This window comes from Rhipicephalus microplus, chromosome X, assembly GCF_043290135.1.
Source record: "Rhipicephalus microplus isolate Deutch F79 chromosome X, USDA_Rmic, whole genome shotgun sequence".
Lineage (NCBI taxonomy): Eukaryota > Metazoa > Arthropoda > Arachnida > Ixodida > Ixodidae > Rhipicephalus > Rhipicephalus microplus.
Window position 1 is genome coordinate 75,407,053 of NC_134710.1, and position 20,333 is coordinate 75,427,385.

At 38.8% G+C, this 20,333-nt stretch overlaps 1 protein-coding gene across 11 annotated transcripts in view; it reads left to right on the forward strand.

Moving 5' to 3' along the window:
- Nucleotides 1–5,705, forward strand: part of LOC119175964 (uncharacterized) — a 51,742-nt gene extending 46,037 nt beyond the window's left edge. For 9 of the 11 annotated variants that reach the window (XR_012886837.1, XR_012886841.1, XR_012886838.1 and 6 more), the window contains one exon: nucleotides 630–1,151. The gene's annotated coding sequence lies outside the window, so the exon portion shown is untranslated. Of the gene's footprint in view, nucleotides 1–629; nucleotides 1,152–2,106 lie in introns of those variants that run through there. The other 2 variants (XM_075877157.1, XM_075877156.1) reach the window with 2 other exon arrangements.
- The last annotated feature ends 14,628 nt before the right edge of the window (nucleotides 5,706–20,333 follow it).

Sequence of the window (20,333 nt, forward strand, 5' to 3'; positions counted from 1 at the left end):
GTGGCTTGTAACGAGCCTGTAATCAGTGTAACTTATTTCATATGACTACCATCTTGCACAAATCACTGGCTTTTGCCTTCTTGCTGAAAGAGTTTGTAACAACGAAGAATTTGTAATTCGTTCACAGTATAAGTTGGTTTCCTCGATCTCTTACCTGTCAGCATCAAAGTAGAATGTGACATTCTTGTGTGCCTTAAAATAAACTGATATTCATAACTATGTTCCCTGTGTGGTTTTGTTGATGCCACACATGCAAGCGCAGTCCATGTACAGTCTAGCCATGTTTTATGCAATGCAGCAAATAAAAACAAACTTTCTGCTATACGGTAAATGTGCGATGAAGCAAACCCTGTGGGGATTACAACTCCGGTGACAAATTGCTAGCGGAGCTTTTTCTACGTTATACATAATTATGTGGTTGCATCAACAAAGAAACAGATAAAAAATGTTTCCAAGGTAACACATAATACTGTATTAATGCCCTGCTGAGTGTAATCATTTTCTATTGGTATCACTAATTTGTCCAGTCATTTTTTATGATGTGTCTATGCTGAGCATTTTTTGATACACAGTGGAGCAATAACATCCTGCATCTTCAGCTTCAATCAAGCTCTTTTCTTTTTTTGCAGCCCTGCCTGCTCTACAAAATTTTTTTACAGTAGGCTGCTTAAATATGGGACTGTGCTGCGTTTGCCAAGACTGAATTATGCCATGCAGCTTTTTTATGAGAAAGAAATGAAACAGCACCATGATTAAAAGATAAGGTGAAAATGGCAGACCCATGTTGTTTCTGTTGCCTTATCTCTAATTTATAGTGCTGCACGATTCTTTCCTAAAATAGATGTATTCTATAGTACACCTTCAATGTGTGCTACTAAGCACATTGTGAAAAACTGCTCCACACAATAAATGAGGGAATTATTCATTTAGGAGTTTAGTATAGGAGCAGAAGCTTCACTTTGGTATGCATAGGTTCTATAACAAAAAAACAAAACAGAAAATGACTGTACCACTCTTGCAGGAAGTTAAAAGCATGCCAACAATTATAAAGCAGAAGAAGAAAGGACAAAGGATTCCGAAGACCTAGCACTCGTATGTAATAGTATATCACAATCTTGTGCATTTAAAATAAAGCAATATTCATACCCTGATTTTTTTCTATGGCTTTGTTGATGCCAGGGGTGTATGCATTGCCCCTGTAATGCTGTAGCCATGTATGAAACACGGCAAAGAAAGACACTTTCTTCTATATGGTATAAGTACGTCCCAAGAACGAGTATGGATTTGGTGACTAATTACCGATTGGGCTATTTTGAACAAAGAATTAACAGAGTATATGTGGTTGTTTCAACAGGGAAAGAGATAAAACCTGAGACGAAGGTTATAAGCAGTGTTATACCTATGCCGTCCTCAATGTAGTTATTTCCTTTTGTCATCATTTATAGACCCGTTCCATGTTTGTAAACACAGGTAGGCCGACGTTGACATTATGGGTAAAATTATAGCGACGTCCGCACGTAACTTCCACCATAAGGGCTGAGGGTTGCGATGTGCGCCAACAAAACGCCGTTGTGAGTTGCCATAAGCGTTGTGAAAGCCAATTAGCGCTGAGGGCTGCTATGTGTGCCAACAAACAACACTAAGTTGTGAGACGCAACTCGCATCCAACCGTGACGTAGCAGCTCGTCGGCATACCATTTCTTTTTTTTTTTCCTCATTGCTTGACTGAGAACACCACATGCACCATTGAAAACCTAGCAGAAACTGCGGTAGGCACAGCGTCTTTTGCTACCAAGACAGCGCCACCGCATTTTTGTGACGTAAGTTCTGTGGAATTTGTCTATATACCAGTCATTCTTTAGCATGTGTCTATACCAAGCAATTTTATGACTCATGATAGAGTCAAAATATGCTGTCTCAAGTTAGGGCAATGTTTGTTGGGTCACATTAATCAGGATTCTCAATGATTAGGCTGCATTTGCATAGACTTGATTTAGCCATGAATTTATGAGGGTGAGATTGATCAGCACTATATAAAGAAAAGGTGGGGTGAAAATTACAGACACAGTATGTGTGTTCATTGCCTTCTCTTTATTTCATCGACAGCGCTGTTATTTCCTCCTAAATAAAGTCCTGCATACACTGTGCATGTGCCACCAAGCACATTCCAAACAAGTGCTTCACAAAAACTGTAAGTCAGAGCCAATTACATCTGGTATATAATGAGTATGCCACTTTTGCCAAAAAGTTATAAAAGCATATGCGAGCAATTCTTAAGCTGGGCAGAAAGGAAATGTCTTTCAAATGCTAGGTATTTAATTGGTAAAAAACTTTGAATATAGCTTTCTGAAAGAATCAGATTTGCAAGGAACTGTAGGGTTAGTACTGTTTAGTTAGTACTGCAGATGACTTCAAGTATGGTCACATATTCCGTATAACGTACGTGTACTGAGCACATACATGTGCATCGTCACTGCACAACAAAATCATTGCAGTTGATGATTAAGGGAACCAAGTTTTTTATATTAATTGCAGCTACATAAACTGCTTAGTGCATATTGGGTTCTCTCAAGAGAACCCAACATGCACTTTGCACCTGGACATATTGTTACGGGGAAGATTGACGGGGCGACAGTTCCATACACGTATCAATATATTGTTGCAAGAGATACTTGTACTGCAAATGAAACAATTTGTGCAAGGAATACGTACAGGTGATAACAGCATGATGATGTGAGACCAATGTGACTATCAAAACTGTATTAGTTATAACAGCCGAGTTTATTGTATGACTTAATTTTTATGGTTCATTTTTCAGGCGGGTGTAGAAAAGTTGTGAGTGAATCATTGAAAAAGGTTTCGTTGTATACAGTATAGCGGTGATATTCCATGCTCGCTCATTTTTTCTTTTATACGATCGTGTTGAACCCACAAAAAATTGATCGGCGCAGGCCGCGCCACAATTAATGTTTGAGAAACTTCTAGACTGCTTTAGACTATTTGCATGTACGACACGTACAAAAGGTTACTAACACAGTTTTTGTTACTGCGCTCCCAACGCGAGCCTCCGTGATAATGCTCGTTCCACCGACGGTTAGATTATTGATGGCCGTGAACTACTGCGAGTGTGCGTGTGATCGAGTGAACTTGGTTTTCCGGGCACTTCGATTTAAGAGTTTCTTCTATAAACAGCTGATGGCCAAACGGCATGCCGTCATAAACACACATGACAATTGTACTGCACGACTAAGATCATCAGGCGAGAAGCGGTTCTGAATGCTTGACAAATGATATACGTATATCGAACTACGTACTGGACACAAAGCATGTGAGCTTAAGTGCGTTGGCAGGCTAGTTTGTTTATCATACTTGTATGCGTGATAACTTGAGATAATGACGTTATGTTGTCACGAATCTGGTCTCTAGAGATAATGTTGACTCTGATCTACTCGTTTGATCAAAAATTGCACCTTTGTGACCAGAGTTGAAAACGGTGGAAACGAAAACATGTGTGTTACATAGCCCTCACTTGTCATGTTACAATTTGTGCATTTGTGTGTGCATTCAGGCTTGTAAAAGCGCATGGAGATATTATGTGATGTGCAAGAGGTGTTAATTCTTATTAAATAAGTCTGCTTGCCGTGAGCAACCCAAGAGGTTGCCATGAGCAACCTCTTGGGTTGTTCATCTCTCATTAAATGCAATTCATCGCCATAATTGTCATCTGTAAATTATAGGTATATTGCCAAGATATTGTCCATTAATTTTACAGTGAAAGCTGTAATAAGATCACAACAAGAGTCGTGTGCGCCGTAGTTGTCCACCACCGCCCATGTCCATAACCACTATCGCACGAAATAAGAAAAAAATTCGGCAGATCCCATGTACCTGGGAATCAACGTTATGCGAAGCATGCGGAGGAAAAGTGACTGTGTTGCAATTTTTTTATTGAGCGGCACGTCATTAAACGACGTTTAATATATGTACAAATGTTTCACACACAGACATATGTTGAAGAGTTGGAGTGTTTATACAACCAGTTGTTTGCAGTTGTGCAACGATGCCTACTGGAACATGCATATTAGCTACACCAGAAGCTGATGTGAAGCACTTATGCTCGTGAGGATGCTGGCCCTGGACGCTACTACATAATCAACTTCAGCGCATGGCAACCAACCACGATTGACGTTAACCCGACGTGACGGCTGTATGAAAGGAGTAAATATGCAATGCTTATAAAATTGGGTAGGCAGCACTGCAACCACTATTGATGTTTCATGAAGATTAGCGTCTATTTGAAAAATAGTTCCGAGACCTGGCGTAGCTCGTTGGTAAAATGCTTCATTGCCACGTAGAATGCTTGGGTTTGATTCCAGCTGGGACCCAGACATCTATTCTTTGCATTCGTCGGGCCCCGCCGTGGTGGTCTAGTGGCTTAGGTACTTGGCTGCTGACCCGCACATCGCGGGATCGAATCCCGGCTGTGGCTGCTGCATTTTCGATTGAGGCGAAAATGCTGTAGGCCGGTGTGCTCAGATTTGGGTGCATGTTAGCTAAAGAACCCCAGGTGGTCTAAATTTACGGAGCCCTCCACTACAGCGTCTCTTATAATCATATGGTGGTTTTGGGACATTAAACCCCCGTATATCAAATCTTTAGCATGTTAGCTAAAGAACCCCAGGTGGTCTAAATTTACGGAGCCCTCCACTACAGCGTCTCTTATAATCATATGGTGGTTTTGGGACATTAAACCCCCGTATATCAAATCTTTAGCATGTTAGCTAAAGAACCCCAGGTGGTCTAAATTTACGGAGCCCTCCACTACAGCGTCTCTTATAATCATATGGTGGTTTTGGGACGTTAAACCCCCGTATATCAAATCTTTGCATTCATCGGGTTGACGCTACCGATGTCTGGTATTTTTTAACGCTCGCGCATTAAAAGCGTCCATGTGTGTTCTCGTTGTTTTGGGGTAGATACTCAGTGTCTATCACCTGTGGCACATACCCGCCCGTGGGTATGTGCCACTGTCTAGTGGGAAGCGTTTAACGACATATGCAACTGGATTGTGACGTTATTCTTCCATTGACCAGCGCGTCGTATTCGTCTAACTATCTCACCCTGCCATACTAATTTTGGTTCATGCCAAGTTAAGAAGGTGACCAGGACAGCACCCAAACGTAAGCAGCTAGATAGATAGATAGATATGGTCAAAGTTTCCAAAGTTCGCTAAGAAATGCTTTGCATTTAAAAAAAGCTAAGTAAATGAAAAACACCAAGGACACAATGGGATTCGAACCCAGGTCTCCTGTGTGTAAGCCCAGTGTTCTACCACAGAGCCACGCTGGTGCTTGAAACTGCTGCAAACTGGCCTTAGACAGGTTTGATGTAGGGACAAGAATTGCGTTAATATGAGTAATAAAGTGTTTTAGAACAGCAAAGGAATAAACCGGCGTCACACAATGCAAATTGTGTAATGAGTGAGTCATTGAATGCTCCAACCATTACTAAAGCTTCAGCCGTAATTCATCATCATCAGCTACAGCATCTAAAAATTGCAACAACATTTCTTGCAAGCTTGTAGGGGGTACTACACTTCTCAGAAGAATGGCGAAAGATGGCATAGCGAATGCTGGCCTACTATACAATTATGATGATTTATGACGTAGTGGGTACCCTGCAAATGTGCTTGCACCAGTCCCCAAAGAGAGTTTAATAGAGGCTCTGGAAAGTCGCTCTTTCAGCTTTTGCTGTGACTGTGCTGCGTGTTCATGCAGACCTGGGTGTTTTTTATTCCTGTTTTTATCATTTTAGTTGCTTAAGGGGAGATGCTACTCGGAGAAAAAGTTCGTTTAATTTGAAGTTTAGGGAAATGAAATTTTTGCAGCATACATAGGCTTTTATGCTGATCTCTAATATGTAATCAATTTTGTAATAAGTTACATGGTTTTCATTTTGTACCATAGCAATGTGTAAAATATAGTTCTTTGTGGACAAACTTTTTTTCCACCTAATTTATATGGTTCTGAGCCATTAATGGCTCATATTGCTCCACATTTAAGGGGCCTTGCAACACTTTTTCAAGCAGTAATACAATTAATTCAGTAAAGTAGCTTATTGCCTCACAATTTCACGGCTGCAAAAGTTTTTAGAATCTATCCAGTACGAGCAGAGTTACAAAGATTTGTTATATGCTGCAACTGCATTCTCTCTTTTCTCGTCTCGAAAAAACACTGGACGCTAAGCAAGGAGGGATGACACTGAGAAAGAAAATAGTCACGCGTGCCTCGTCACCTTCAGCACTTTTTCTCTCTTTTTTTTCTTTCTTCAAAACATGGCTTTTTAGTACGATTGTGCACACACGCGGGGGCGTGTCACAGCATCTTGCAACAGGCCCGGTTACGACCAAATGTGCCATGCTCAAGTTAACCGATGGCGGATATAATAGCTGTGATGAGTGATAACCGATGGCGGATATAATAGCTGTGATGAGTGATTTTTGAGCTTGTTTTGTAATTTTTCGAGAAAAGAGAAAGCAATTTCAAGCTGACTTTGAGAATTTATTGTGAATTTTGCTCGCGTGTTCTCGGGCACCTTGAGTACCGATTGACAGCATTTTCTGACCATGCCCAAAAAGTGTTGCAGGGCTCCTTTAACTATTGCAAATAGCTAACAAGAAAGTGCGTATAACACATGGGCAAAATACATTGTAATGTGAGAATTCTTAAAATGCTCAGTTCATACTAATTGCTTACCTCAGGTTTGTAATAATTTATGGGTGATATGAAGTTTTAAAGAAGTTATGTTAACTCTTCGCATATTAAGGAATATGTGGACAAAATTTCATCCTGATCTGGCCTTCAGAAGTGCCAAAAACATCATGTCAAAACTCAAGAAGTTTCCCAATATTGTATCTTGAGGCAAGTGCATTTTAAAGGTATAAGTGAAAGCTCATCTATGCAGCAAAGATATGTTTTCTAAAATGATTTCTTCAGTCATGAGAGCTTGGGAATGATGATTATTTTGAGCATCTGGCTTTGGTGAACTGCACCTGTGAAATGCAATGGCAAGCAGCCACATGACAATTTCCAGGTGACTCTACACACAATGAGCTCTTTCTAGTTTTTATAGCCACCTTGTGCTCTTTGAAAGCTATTTTACCTACTTTGAATCCAATTACTATCTTCAATCTTTTTCATGAAATTAAAGAAACTAAACTTGTGAAAGCAAACAAAAACAAAAAATATGTAATTTTGAAAAAAAAAAAAAAATTGCTTTTTTAGACTTGCACTTTGCCTTAAGTGTGACTTCTAGACATACAGAAAGTGACCTTGGGGAGATTTCATCTTCTTATCAAACCCATTTTTTAATTCCAATTTTATTGTTTTGCATGGAGATAAGCAAAGTAGCAGTGGAGGTAATGTGCATATTGGTGAGGGTATTTATATATATTTAAAATTCTCCTTGTATGTTTTGCCAACTACAAGGTATGTTACAGCACGAAAAGTCTACGAGTGACACACAAATCCTGGAAAAGCACATGGTTATGCAGTTAAAGGAGGCCTTCTTATCGTCGCTTCTCTTCGAAAGGATGCCCTTAGAGGGACCAACAGCTGGCCAGAAATTGGGAAGAAATCATGGTAAAAATGAAAAGACTGTAAATTATGGAGACAAATTTAAGCATTCTTTATGCAATTGGATGGAGATTCATATTTTTGAATCACGTTTAAAAGTCGCCCACACAGACATAAAAAATGGTATGTTGTTCAGCCTAGCAGAACATCCTTGAAGCTGATTTGTGGAGTCATTTACTTTGCTGTACGTAGCCTGATGTTTTCATGTGCAAAATAATTAGTGCTCAAAATTAAAAATATGTACATTTTTACCACACCCTCTATTTTGTGCTGCTTACGAGGTAAGAAAAAAAGTTCCACGCCGAGCAGCGGCACTGCCTTCGCAGCAACTTGGGGACATGTAGAATTGCGCTGCATGTGCGTGGAGTGCATGCATACGCAGTGAAGCATGTATTGTGAGTATAATGACTTCATAATGGCCACAGATGGAAAAATTTGATCATAAATATTTCACAGCATCTTTTTTGCAGTACCATTCAGTTATCAGACATTCTGAGTGGTCAGGTTTCCGGTGTGCTAAAAAAAGCATATGATAAAAATTGACTGTCAATCTCTTTAAGCACATTTTTTTTATTTTATTAACCTTCATTTAAGTGCTGTGAACAAACTATAGAAGGAGTTACCAGGCAAGTTCATGCTATTATTGTTCTTTAATATCTGCCATTGAGGTTTTCTATGTATATGTTTCTCACATGAGTTGCATGCCGACTGTGACAAAACAATTGACTGGGAAAAGGAAAGGCGCAAAAGCCTTGATGCAGAATTCAGTGTTTGAAATACAAACATCATGGACAGCTTTCAAAAGCAGCTGATGCCACCATTTGAGAAAGCATTGCCATGACTGCTTGCCAAGAGCGATAAATGACCAAGGATGTGAGGTCCACAGCTGCACGCTGTCCACTGAAGAATGTCAGAGCCAACAAGGTGGTACTTCCTTATGTAGTGACAAATCCAGGTGCATCATCGCCCACTTGGGTGGTTTTTGAAGGTTGCTAAGATAAAGCTATAGAAACATGAGCTTTGTGGCTTTGCCAATGTCGTTTTAGCTGTACATCTCCTTCAGTGGGGGTACACATCAATTTGTGGGTGGGTGACTCATTGCGCATTTCTTCAAATTCAGTGTGCACATTCGTTCAGTCTTCCTGAGTGAACAACTAGTGATCATTTAACTTCATTGTGTTGTATACTGCTGCAGAGCATCACTTTGCTAGACACTACCATGTTCGGTGATGATTGGACGTGCCTCATTCTAGGCCCAACATCAAGGTTTTTTCTTTTCTCAGAATGAATACAACCAAAAGAGAAAGTGTATACACATTTTGAACCAAATATTTGTTTCTTTTTATGTGATGATTGAAGCCAAGCAATTCCAAAATAATTATACATGTGATTACAAGCTAATTGACATTGATTGTATTCCCCAGTGGTGCAAGTGGTTAGCGCACTGTACTTATGTAATTGACATTGATTACTGAAACTCTCTGAAAACAACACATTCCTTCATTTTCTTTCTTAAAATGTAAAACTGATGGCCTTGGAATCACGCCATGCGAATATGATGCATTTGCAGACAGTGCATACTAATTTTTGTAGGAAGAAAATATAGTACTTATTATTTGATTGACAAGCTTAGCCATAGAAAAGTTTCATTGTAGTTAGCATATAACTGCAAGCAAATGTTATTGTCATGATCGCTTTCTCTATTTCACGCTGTGCATTGAACGGTACTCAAAAATTTTATGATGGCTGCGCATGCTCAATTTTCCCTCTTCTCCTTTGTTCTTTATGCTTTTCGTGCAAATTTATTTTGCATATATGACTATGCAGCCTCATTGCACATCTGTATACAGGTGTGTAATGAGACTATCAGGGTGATCTGATGATCTCATTGGCTTGGTACAAAAAACTAATGACTGCCAGTAGGGTGTGTTGGTATACGTTCATGATGGTAAACGGCTTCTAAGAAAGAAGATTTCAGAATAACACAGGACAATGCGCTTGCCAAGTTCTAACCAGCATCTGGCTTATCAACTACAACGGCGCTTCCTTGCTATGTGCACCCATCAAAAATGCTGACGTCAGTCTTCCTTACTGAGGTGTGTCATCGCTGTAAAGCTGGATGCTTAGAGCTGTGGCAACTCATTTCACCATTTTGTGAGCACTGTTTCGCTCAGAGCATGATTGGGAGTGCTCCAATGTGGTAGTGCATGAGCACAGTCACGTGGTTTTATTTCATACTTTGCGGGCCTTCTTTAAACACTCAAAAAGTCACCATGCAGTATGTATACTGCCACAAAAATTGGATGGATTGTTTTTAAATGCTCTCTACACTGTGATGAAATCTATTTGGCCTTTAAGTGAATAATAAGATTTTGCATAATTGATTGCAAATGATTAAATAATTAATCAGAACATAAATAAGACCTAACATTCCCCAGGGTGAGAATACATAAGGTGAAGACAACGAAGAGGCTGTACACACACAAGCACTGACTCACAACAGTATTTGATTTGGAAACAAGCAACCAAAAATGTATAGGAAAGAACTCGTGACACAACTTGAGTCACTGTTATTTACCAAGAAATGCTCTTTCAAGAAATGTTTCTTGCACCCCAGTAGAAATTTTGTGTCGATGGTGCACGTGTGATGTGTCATGGGTTGTTACCTGTATACAGAGTGTTTCAAGAAATGTGTTTAATATTCTTAAAAAATCAGGAAAAGGAGCTATTTGCTCGCTGTCTTCCCAGTTGCTTTTCATATAGCGGCAGGCATCTTAAGACAGTCGAAGTTATTTGGAATGGTAATTAGGAAAGTTAAAATAATTAACCTTTTAATTGGTGGAGTTAGGCAGTTAAGTCGAATAAGAGAATTGAAGTCTGTCATGCGAAAAACCGATTGCCGCCTTGAGATTTCAGAAAAGTGGCCTCTAGTAATAACTGCAAAATAATAAAATTCTCCCCAAGTCTGGGATGAAACCGAAACGTGAAAAAGCGTAACTGAAATGAAGGAGCCTTGTTATATCAACAATCAACCGACTTCGTTTTGTGGGTGTGTGGACTGCGCTCGCATATACAGCATGCATGATGCATATACGTTATCGAACGGGGAAGAACCACAGCCCTGTAACTGCTGTTTCAAATAGTGATGTCATTGTAGCCATCTGTTTTTTGCGCTTTTCGGTCCATCGGTTTCAGTTTTGCCTCGGAATTCAGGAAAATTTCATCAAATTGTAGGTATTACTAGACGCCGCTTTTCTGCACTATCAAAACAGCAATGGGTTTTTCGCATCAAGAACTTCAATTCTCCTATTTTACTTGACTGCCAAACCCCACTAATTAAAAATTAATTGAACTTTACTAATTACAGTTTCAAATGATCTCTTCAACCATCTTAAAATATCTGTCACTACATAAAAAGCAACCATAAAGACAGCGAGCAAATTGCATTTTTTGCCGATTTTTAAACGGTATTAGACACATTGCTTGAAAAACCCTGTATATATATATATATATATATATATATATATATATATATATATATATATATATATACATGGTTGCTTGTTTAAAAAAAACACTATTGTAAGTCAGTGCTTAGGCAAGTCAAGCACCTTTATTATGTGATCTTTCCCTGTGTCTTGCCAAACCATCAAGCCATGACAGCTTCCTTAGTAAACCTGACATGCTTCACATGATGCCACATCATGTGTCATTGGTCTCATTCAGTTGTGGCTAACAGCTTTTTCGAAGATCTTTGGCTCTTGTTTCATGAAACTACCTGCATAAGTATACTGGGTGTTGTAAGAAATGTGTCCGAAATCCTAAAAAATCAAAAAAATGTGACAATTATTTGATGCCTTCACAGTTACTTTTCCTGTAGCCACAAGCATCTTAGGATGGCTAAGGACATCATATAGGACAGTAATTAAGAAAGTTAAAATCATTAAGCTTTTAATTAGAGGATCTAGGCAATTATGTCAAATGGGAGAATCGAAGTACTTTATGTGGGGAACCCATTACAGCATTGAGATTTCGAAAAAGCAGCCTTTAGTAATAATTGTGAAATAATGAAATTCACCCAAATTCAGTGGCAAAACCATGACACGAAAGAGTGCAGCTGTTATACTCGAAAGACATCCAGAATGAGCATCATTCTGGAAGTCTTCTGAGCATCATTATATCAACCATCAACCAACTTCGTTGTGTGTGTGTGCGGGCTTTGCTTGCAATCACAGCACGCATGGCACACGTGTTAATGAACACAGAAGAATTACACTCCTGTAATTGTTGTTTTGAACGATGACGTTATTCTGCTCGTCTGCTTTTTGTGCTCATCGGTGCTTTAGTTTTGATTTTGCTGTTGAATTTAGTTGAATTTAACTATGCCGCAAATTGCTATAGACCACTTTTTCGAAATCTCCAAGTTGCAATGGGTTCTTTGTAGAAGAACTTCACTCCCACTTGTCCTAACTGCACCAATGAAAAAGTTAATCTAACTTCTTTATTTACATGTCTAAATGACGTCTTTAATCATTTTAAAATGCCTGCCGCTACAGGAAAACCAATTGTGAAGGCAGCAACCAAATATCACATTTTTCTGATTTTTGAGAATTTGGGACATATTTCTTGAAACACCTGGTATACATGTATATATAGAGAAAAGTATAGCTATTTCAGAAAGATGCTCTTTTTTTTTTCGTTACTAAACAAACACTGTATTTTTGTAACAGTGGAATAGCAGCATGGCATAAGCACATTTATGCATGTTGACATCATTGTTTGAGTGAATGACCCCAATTCACAATGCAGAAATCTGCATTCCCTGAGTCAAATCAAGACATAGCCTTAAAAGCTATTTCATGTCATACCTGGTTAGATATTTTCTTCTTTCTTTTTTTGTGTTCAGAAGTGTTCTCCTGAATAGGACAGTACCCTCATATAAAAGGATGTATGTCATTATGCAGACATTGTAATTATGTCAAAAACTGCACAACTGTCTGCATGATGCATTTGTTATAATAGATTGGCACTCCCGTAGCCATTTAAGGTTACCGAAAAGAAGTGTTTTTTTAGAATTGAGAAGAGAGTGGCTCCTGCTAAAATGATAAAAGATGCTCACAGTAAGCAGTGGCAGGAGACACCTCTGAGAAAACACTCGATTAAAAGTAGAATTTTTAGATGTTAAAACTTTTTTTTAGGTGCCTAAACAAGTGCTCAAATTTTAGTCATAATAGGGGTGATGTAGGTATCATAACCTGCTTAACAACCATACCAATACAGTTTTATGTATTGAACATCTGTAGCCCATTTTAATGTTGAGGAACCAACAGAGAGCTTTTGACGGAGTTTGCATGCTTCTGTCTAACACATGTGACACACAGTCTAGCTGATAGTGTGTCCAAGCATGAGTATATGAGTAGCGTAGCCAGTAAAGGGTACACCAGGTTTATCCTAAGCTGCCCCCTGCCCTCTTTTCCATCCTCCCGAAAATGCCCTGCTTCTGAAATATTCTGTACCTGGCATAAAATATCAGGCAACAATACCTCCCTGCCCAAACTTTCAGTGCTCCAAGTAATATGCAAGATATTCCCGGCTACCCTTTACCAGCCCTTTCAAGAAAAGTGAATTTGCTGCAATGCTATAGTCAGTCTAGTACACTTTTCCCAAAATTTAGCAACGTGCTGCCTCAAACACTTGCCTTCCATGTTTATATGGAAGTTGCATGCTTACAACAAGAGAGGAAAACTTTTATTGTTAGGTTTTGCTTTGGCATTGCTAATGGGTGTCAAGTAGAAGGTGAGAGGTTCAATTAATGTTGACTCATTACGGCGTAAATGCAGCGTGAAAAAGACACGGACAAGAAAATGCACACTACAAGCGCTTGTGCTGTGCATTTTCTTGTCCATGTGTTCTTCGCAGACATTACATTTACACTGTAATAAATCAGTACCAACTCGCTCGCCTCTCCGTTTTGCTTCGCTTAATGTTGACAACACTCTCTTTCATGTATGATCATACTTGTAGTAGAAGAAATGAATTAAATGAGGACTGAGATTAACACAAGTGCTGCAGCATTCATGTTGTGTTTGTCTTAGTATTCCTCTCGCAGTTTGAGCTAAATTATGCAACAGAAACTCTTCTAGTGCCGCATCATTCTGCTAAATCACATTGGCAGGTGTAGTACCATTACCAACAGCTGCTGTTTGCCAATGATAGCAAATCTTGTGAAATTGAGTAACTAAATCTGTTTTTGGAACAAAAAGTGTGCCCCAAAAAGCACCTATAGGTTCTCAATGCAAAAATAGGCGCATGCAGGCACAGATGACAAAAATGGGCACAATAATACGAATGCTAAAAAAGCACTTCTAAGCCAGTGTTATAAAATGGGCACCTCCATTTCATTCCAATCCAGGGAATCGGAACTTGCTACAATTTCATTCCTTTCAATTCCTCGGAATGAAGAAACAGCCTATTCCCACTCAAAAAATGGCCAAGATGTTCTATTGCATTCTTGTAATTTCTCATCATAGCGAAGGCATTTCGATAGGTTTATAGAGTTCAGAATGGGTATATGTCATCAGATGCATTAAGAACTGCAGAAGTATGAAAAACACATTACCAATTAAGGTCAAGCAATAGTAGCTTGGCAATATATTTTGTGCGGTTTCCTCCGGCAAAGGTGCCCATGTGTCTAAAGAGGGGGGACAGTATTCAAAAAGGTGGGGTATGGGGGAGGGAGGCAGTCAATATATATCTCAGATTTGTCCACTTTGTGCAATAGGTGCACCCTGCACAGTCATCTGTCCACTCCAATGGGTGTGTTTGCAGTGCAGAATCGAAATGTCTGTTACTGGAACAATAAAAAATTTCCAAAATTTCGGCCCTGAATTAAGATTATGCTTTCTACAGCCACCATAACTAAATGTTCTCTGTCAAAGACAACAAATGTTATTAAACTTGGTAAAGTAGTCATTTTGCAAAAAAAATCCTCAACTTTAATTTCAGAAACCTCTTTTGCAAAGCAGAATTATCGTGTGACTAAAATTTCTTTACCAATAATATTGTAGTCACTTCACCATATCATGTCATTACCTGCGAGACCCCCTTGCCCTGTCACGGTGGTCTAGTGGCTAAGGTACTCAGCTGCTGACCCGGTGGTCGCGGGATTGAATCCTGGCTGTGGCAGCTGGCGGCTGCATTTCCGATGGAGGCGAAAATGCTGTAGGTCCATGTGCTCAAATATAGGCGTACATTACAGAATCCCAGATGTATTTTGTTTTAGTTGTTTTTGTATGTATTTTCGTGTCCCCACTCCTGCATGAGTCATAAAAGGCCTGCAGTATGTCCAAGTAATAATAATAATAATAAGTGTTCCTGGAATAGGCAGCAATGAAGTTTACCCCAAGCCAAAGCTTGCTTTTACACACATTTGCTCACAAGCTGTAGCAGTAGTCATGAGCATGTTGTCTAGAAACTAAGAGAGCTCTTGTTGGAGACTCCTATTAGTATCAGAACTACATAATGAATTTCTCAGTCAAGCCTGCACAGTGTAATGTGTCACATTTAGTACCATTGTGTTCCATTACTGAAATGTTTTAGAGCGCATATGTTCAGACTGTCTCAGCAGTCTAACTGAGCCTGACCATAGGCTGGCAAACTTACTCACGAGTTGGCACACACAACTCACTCAGACTCAGATCAGGCTACAAGTCTGCGAAATTCTGGGGCAGTAATATTTTGGAGAGTTTTAAGTCTGAGCGATTCCGGTTGAGAAAATTTTAAGGAAATCTAAGTCCATATGAGGAATGTTTGGTAAGTAGCAGTACAAGTAAGCCTTGAATGCAAAATATATTTCTTCAGGGAGTTTGAGTAAGCTCCACTGTATTTTTTACTGACCTACAGTCCTGTATACTTATCTTCAGCACCACTGTTGTCCACATGTTGGCTCACATTTACACTCTCATCAACTCACACGTATTTGAATGCCCTAGGGTTTGTATGCCACTAGTAAGATTTAACATCTATAGAGCGAGTCATGGAGGGGAGGAGGGGCACGTTGACATACCCCTACAAACTATTTCACAGGAAGATCATGATAAAGCTATCTTGTGTGAGTTAAGCGTTTCATAAATATGTTCCAACTGGATTGCACCACGACTGCTACAAAACTTCTGTATGAAGGTACGAGATCAAAAGGCACTTGAGAGCACCAATTATGTGTGACATTACTGTTAAAAAGCATTTACACCTTGATCAAAGATGCCAACTATACACAAACGCATTGATGAGTCGATTCACTCAAACTCGGATCGGGCCACGAGTATGAATCTGAGCGAGTCGTGCTGAGTAATATTTTGGAGAGTTTGAGTGCGCGTGAGTCTGGTTGTAGAAGATGTTAGTGAACCTAAAGCGAGTGAGCTTCAAATGCAATATATATATATATATATATATATATATATATATATATATATATATATATATACCAGCCTTTTTTACTTTCTTTTCTTTCTTTTTCTTTCCCCCCTTTTTTTCTCTTTTTTTTTCAGTTCCCTCTCACTCTCGCAAACATGTTTCAAGGTGAGAGGGACGCAGCAGCAACGAAGTTTGGAAATTCATGTCAGTATAACTCATCCCCTGATGAAGGGAGGACCCCTCCCGAAACTGTTGGGAAATAAATATAAATAAATATATTTATCCTTGTTGACAACGCTCCCGTTGTGCCATATCCCATACCTTCACTATATATATATATATATATATATATATATATATATATATATATATATATATATATATATATATATATATATATATATATATATATATATATATATATATATATATATATATATATATAGAAATGTGTCTGAGTTAGCTCCACTTTTCTTTGCCGACTTATGAGCCTCACCGAGTTTAACTGTGACCAACTGAGGAGCAGTGTGAAAAATGGTGGATTACTTTTCCTAGTTATTGCAGTAGGTTACCACACTTTTTGCCACAGGCACCAGCTGTGCTACATGCTGAGGTATAGCCAAGCGTCTAGTTTTCAATATAAGAGACTAATCTAGTAAAATGGCAATGGGTCAATAACTTGTACAAAACAAACTACTCGTGGGCAGTTATACCTGCGATTCCATGGCAAGGTATGCACATTGAAGTTCTTATAGTAATACGAGGAGCTTACCGGTTCTCAATTAGGTTTTGCATAGAAATATGAGCTGTAGTCTGTACACTTCGACTATAAAAAAACGATGGTCATATTTGATCTGAACATAACAGGCTAACAGCTGTTCCTCATTCATTAGGACAGAGACACAACATCTTTCCACATTTACTATCTTTCGCTGCTCTTCATCCATCACTTGCAGCTGGCAGCAGAGCAAGGGCATGTGTAGTGTCCCGACTAACTGTAGCTGAAATGTATATTTCGTAGCTTAGCCATATTTATATTAATAAAAAAGTAGCAAGCAACAAGGGCCAATGGATTGAAATATTTCCCACTTGATCTTGGGTAGATCTACAGCCCTCAGTCATATTTCAGGTAATTTTTTTTTAGTGTTGTTCACAGTTCAAGCAAACCTTATTTGTCTTCCAAGAGGTTTTTAGACATGTTAGAGCTTTGATTTACTGTGTACACTTGTTCCTGGTATAAAATACAGTAAATACTCGTTATACCAATGTCACCGTGGCTGTGAAAAATTTTTGAATCAAGCTGGTTTTCGAATTAATGAAACATACAAAAAGTGAATTATTGAAAGTTATCAGAGGTAGTGGTTTGCTGTGCCAGCTAGTTTCCAGCTCCAGGTGTTGTTTTTCAGCAATACCTGGTCCTGACTTTGCTGCCGCAAACACGGGGGAACAACGATCCTAGCTGCAGCCAGTGGAATAAAACAATAAATAAATAAACAAAAAGGGCCTTGTGGTCAATTAAAATGTGCACCTGCTGAAAGGAAGATTTGTTTCCCTGCAAGACAGTGGTGACATGGAGGCAGCATGTCACTTGCTTTTTGCAGTGTCAGCACGTCATGATGCGATCATTTACCCAGTCTTTTTGGTAAAATAAAGAGTTCAATAATGAACATCATGACGAAATTAGGTATATGTTTTGACTGGAAAACGTGATCATTGAAGTTTTCAGACTGTGATTTCGAAGTAAGCATTTTATAGATTCCATATCAGACTGACCTTCATTAATTTCTTTATATTCGCAGAAAGAGTGGGTAAATCATGATACGCTGACGTTGCGAGAGGCATGCGACATGCTGTCCATGTGTCACTGCCGTGCTGCAGTGAAGCAAGTTTTTTTTTTTCTGGGCGCACATTTCAGACCACAAAACTGCACCCCCCCACTGGTAGAAGCGAGGCTAGGGCGCTGCAGCTGCCACTCATTATCATCTCTGCACTGCATTGCCTCATGGCTTCTAAGTATCGTCGTTTCCATGAAATAGTAGCGAAATCAAGATTGGGAAGAGACATACATGGCACCCAAAGTTTTCAAATTAAACAGACTGGTGCCGACCGCTGCTTAAAATTAATCCCTCAAACTTACATACTAGAATACGGGACCACAGATATTCGTCGAATTAAGCAGGATTTAAAAATAACCGACTTCAAATTAATGAGCTTTTACTGTACATACAGAGAAAAGAGAAAAAGATGAGATATACAGTGAAGCACTTGACTAAACTGTAAAATGACAATATGAACACGTGATGCTCCCACATCCATTCTACTGTATTTGACAGGAACACTCTTTTTGAAAAAATGCTACCATGACAATGTCAATCTGCATTTTTAGCTCTGCTGTGCACACGTAGAGATCTTCCATTTGATTCTGGTATTGTCATCATGAACTTGGTATATAGTCTGGTGCTTCACTATTTCTCGTCTAGTTCCTTCTCATGTATTTTGCACCTTAAACAAGTATTATTGCTTAACTGGCTCAGTGGTACAGAACTTAAGCTTATGTATTAAATTTAAATTGTATGCCTACAGATTAATTACTTCTTAACTTCATAAATTACATAAATTCATAAATATTCTTCATAAATTCTTCATAAATTACAAAGTGGCACTGACTTCTGTGCACTTTCATATTAGGAAACAACAATTTGTTATCAAGAAGCAACTATCCATGTCTAACATTTTTTTGTTGTCCACAACTGGCAAAGTCATGTTTTTTTTATGTGCAAAAACTGAGAGCAATGGGAGGAATTGGTAAAAACACAGTATATGTGTTTGGTTGTGCACTGCTGTAGTCTTGTTGCCTGTTTCACTTCTTTGCCTTATGCTTTGTTCCCCTCATCTTCTGGCCTACTTATTTGCCAACTGAGGTGTCAATATTTTTTTCTTACAAAAGACGTGATCACCCAGTTTTACATTTACTGTTCATATCTGAAGCCTAGATTTTTTGTTTGTTGTTGATTTGAACAGTCTGTGTATTCACTTGTGAAATGATGTGTCACAACAATTTGGCCATAAATGAAAACCCTGAAATATTAATAATCTTCACAGGCAAATTTATCTAAAACGACATAGTACAAATAATCCAACAAATGATGACAATATTGCATAAGATTTGTGTCCCTGTTGTTCTGTCCATTGCTAAAAAGTAGCATTAAAGTACATTGTAGACAAAGTGATAAGCAACACAAGAGCATGTTCTCACATAAGCTCAGTGTCTCAGCATGTACTACTGACCAGTTTGTTATTTGTAACCAGTGAAAGCAATGTGCTGTTCATGCAGACAGTGTATTCCTTAAAAACAAGATGCATTCAAAAGCTTGCACAGTATGTAGACCTAACCAAGACATCAAATTTAGCTGCACATGTTTACAAAATTGTGTCTGAGAAAATCACATTCAGATGATGCCCATGCACTGAACCGAACCACTCTACATTGATAGCTCTGGGTTACCTACCAGGGCAGTGAATCTCAAAAGAGCACTAATACAAACCATGCCTTGAAGCAAACAGAGAGATGAAAAGTACCTCAATGTATAGGCTATTTTTGCACTAAATCATTTTGACTTCTAATGCATACTTTGTTAACACTTATTACAAAGCAGCTGCATCAGCAATGAAAGACTCTAGAAGAAGCCTTATGCAACTATGTGGTTGCTCGCATGTTATATGTCCTTCTGGTCCATGTTTTTTTTTTTTATGCTGTATTGGTGCTTTTCAAAATGCTTTCTGAACAAACAGGTACAGAGGATGCATTGGTGTTAAGTGCTACAGGAAAGCAACTGATGCGACTGCACCAGAATAAAAGAGCAGCTTTCAGCATTTTTTATATATATACAATCCATGTCTAAAACGTGTCTTTGCCTTTATGTGGGATCATTAATCTAGTATACATTGTGGACTTGCTGGTTTTCAGTTAACTTTTGTCTCTCACCACTGAATACAAAAATTAAACTCTAGGGGGCTTTTCGCATGCCAAGAGTTATTGTGCTGTAAAAGCTTACTGACCAGTCCAACGACTCTAACCTTGAGAAAGCCACTTACACCAGACAACTGGCCAAGTCTCTGTAAAAACTGTAAGCACAACATGCAAACTATACTTTTCAGGGAATTGTACCATAATTGTAGCTTAAGTGAAATGGACTAGGAGAAATAGTCTATCAGGCATATCTCATAAAGAGCATCACTCAGAAGCAACAATACTGACAAGTGAACTTGCCAAAAGCAGCCTGGAGG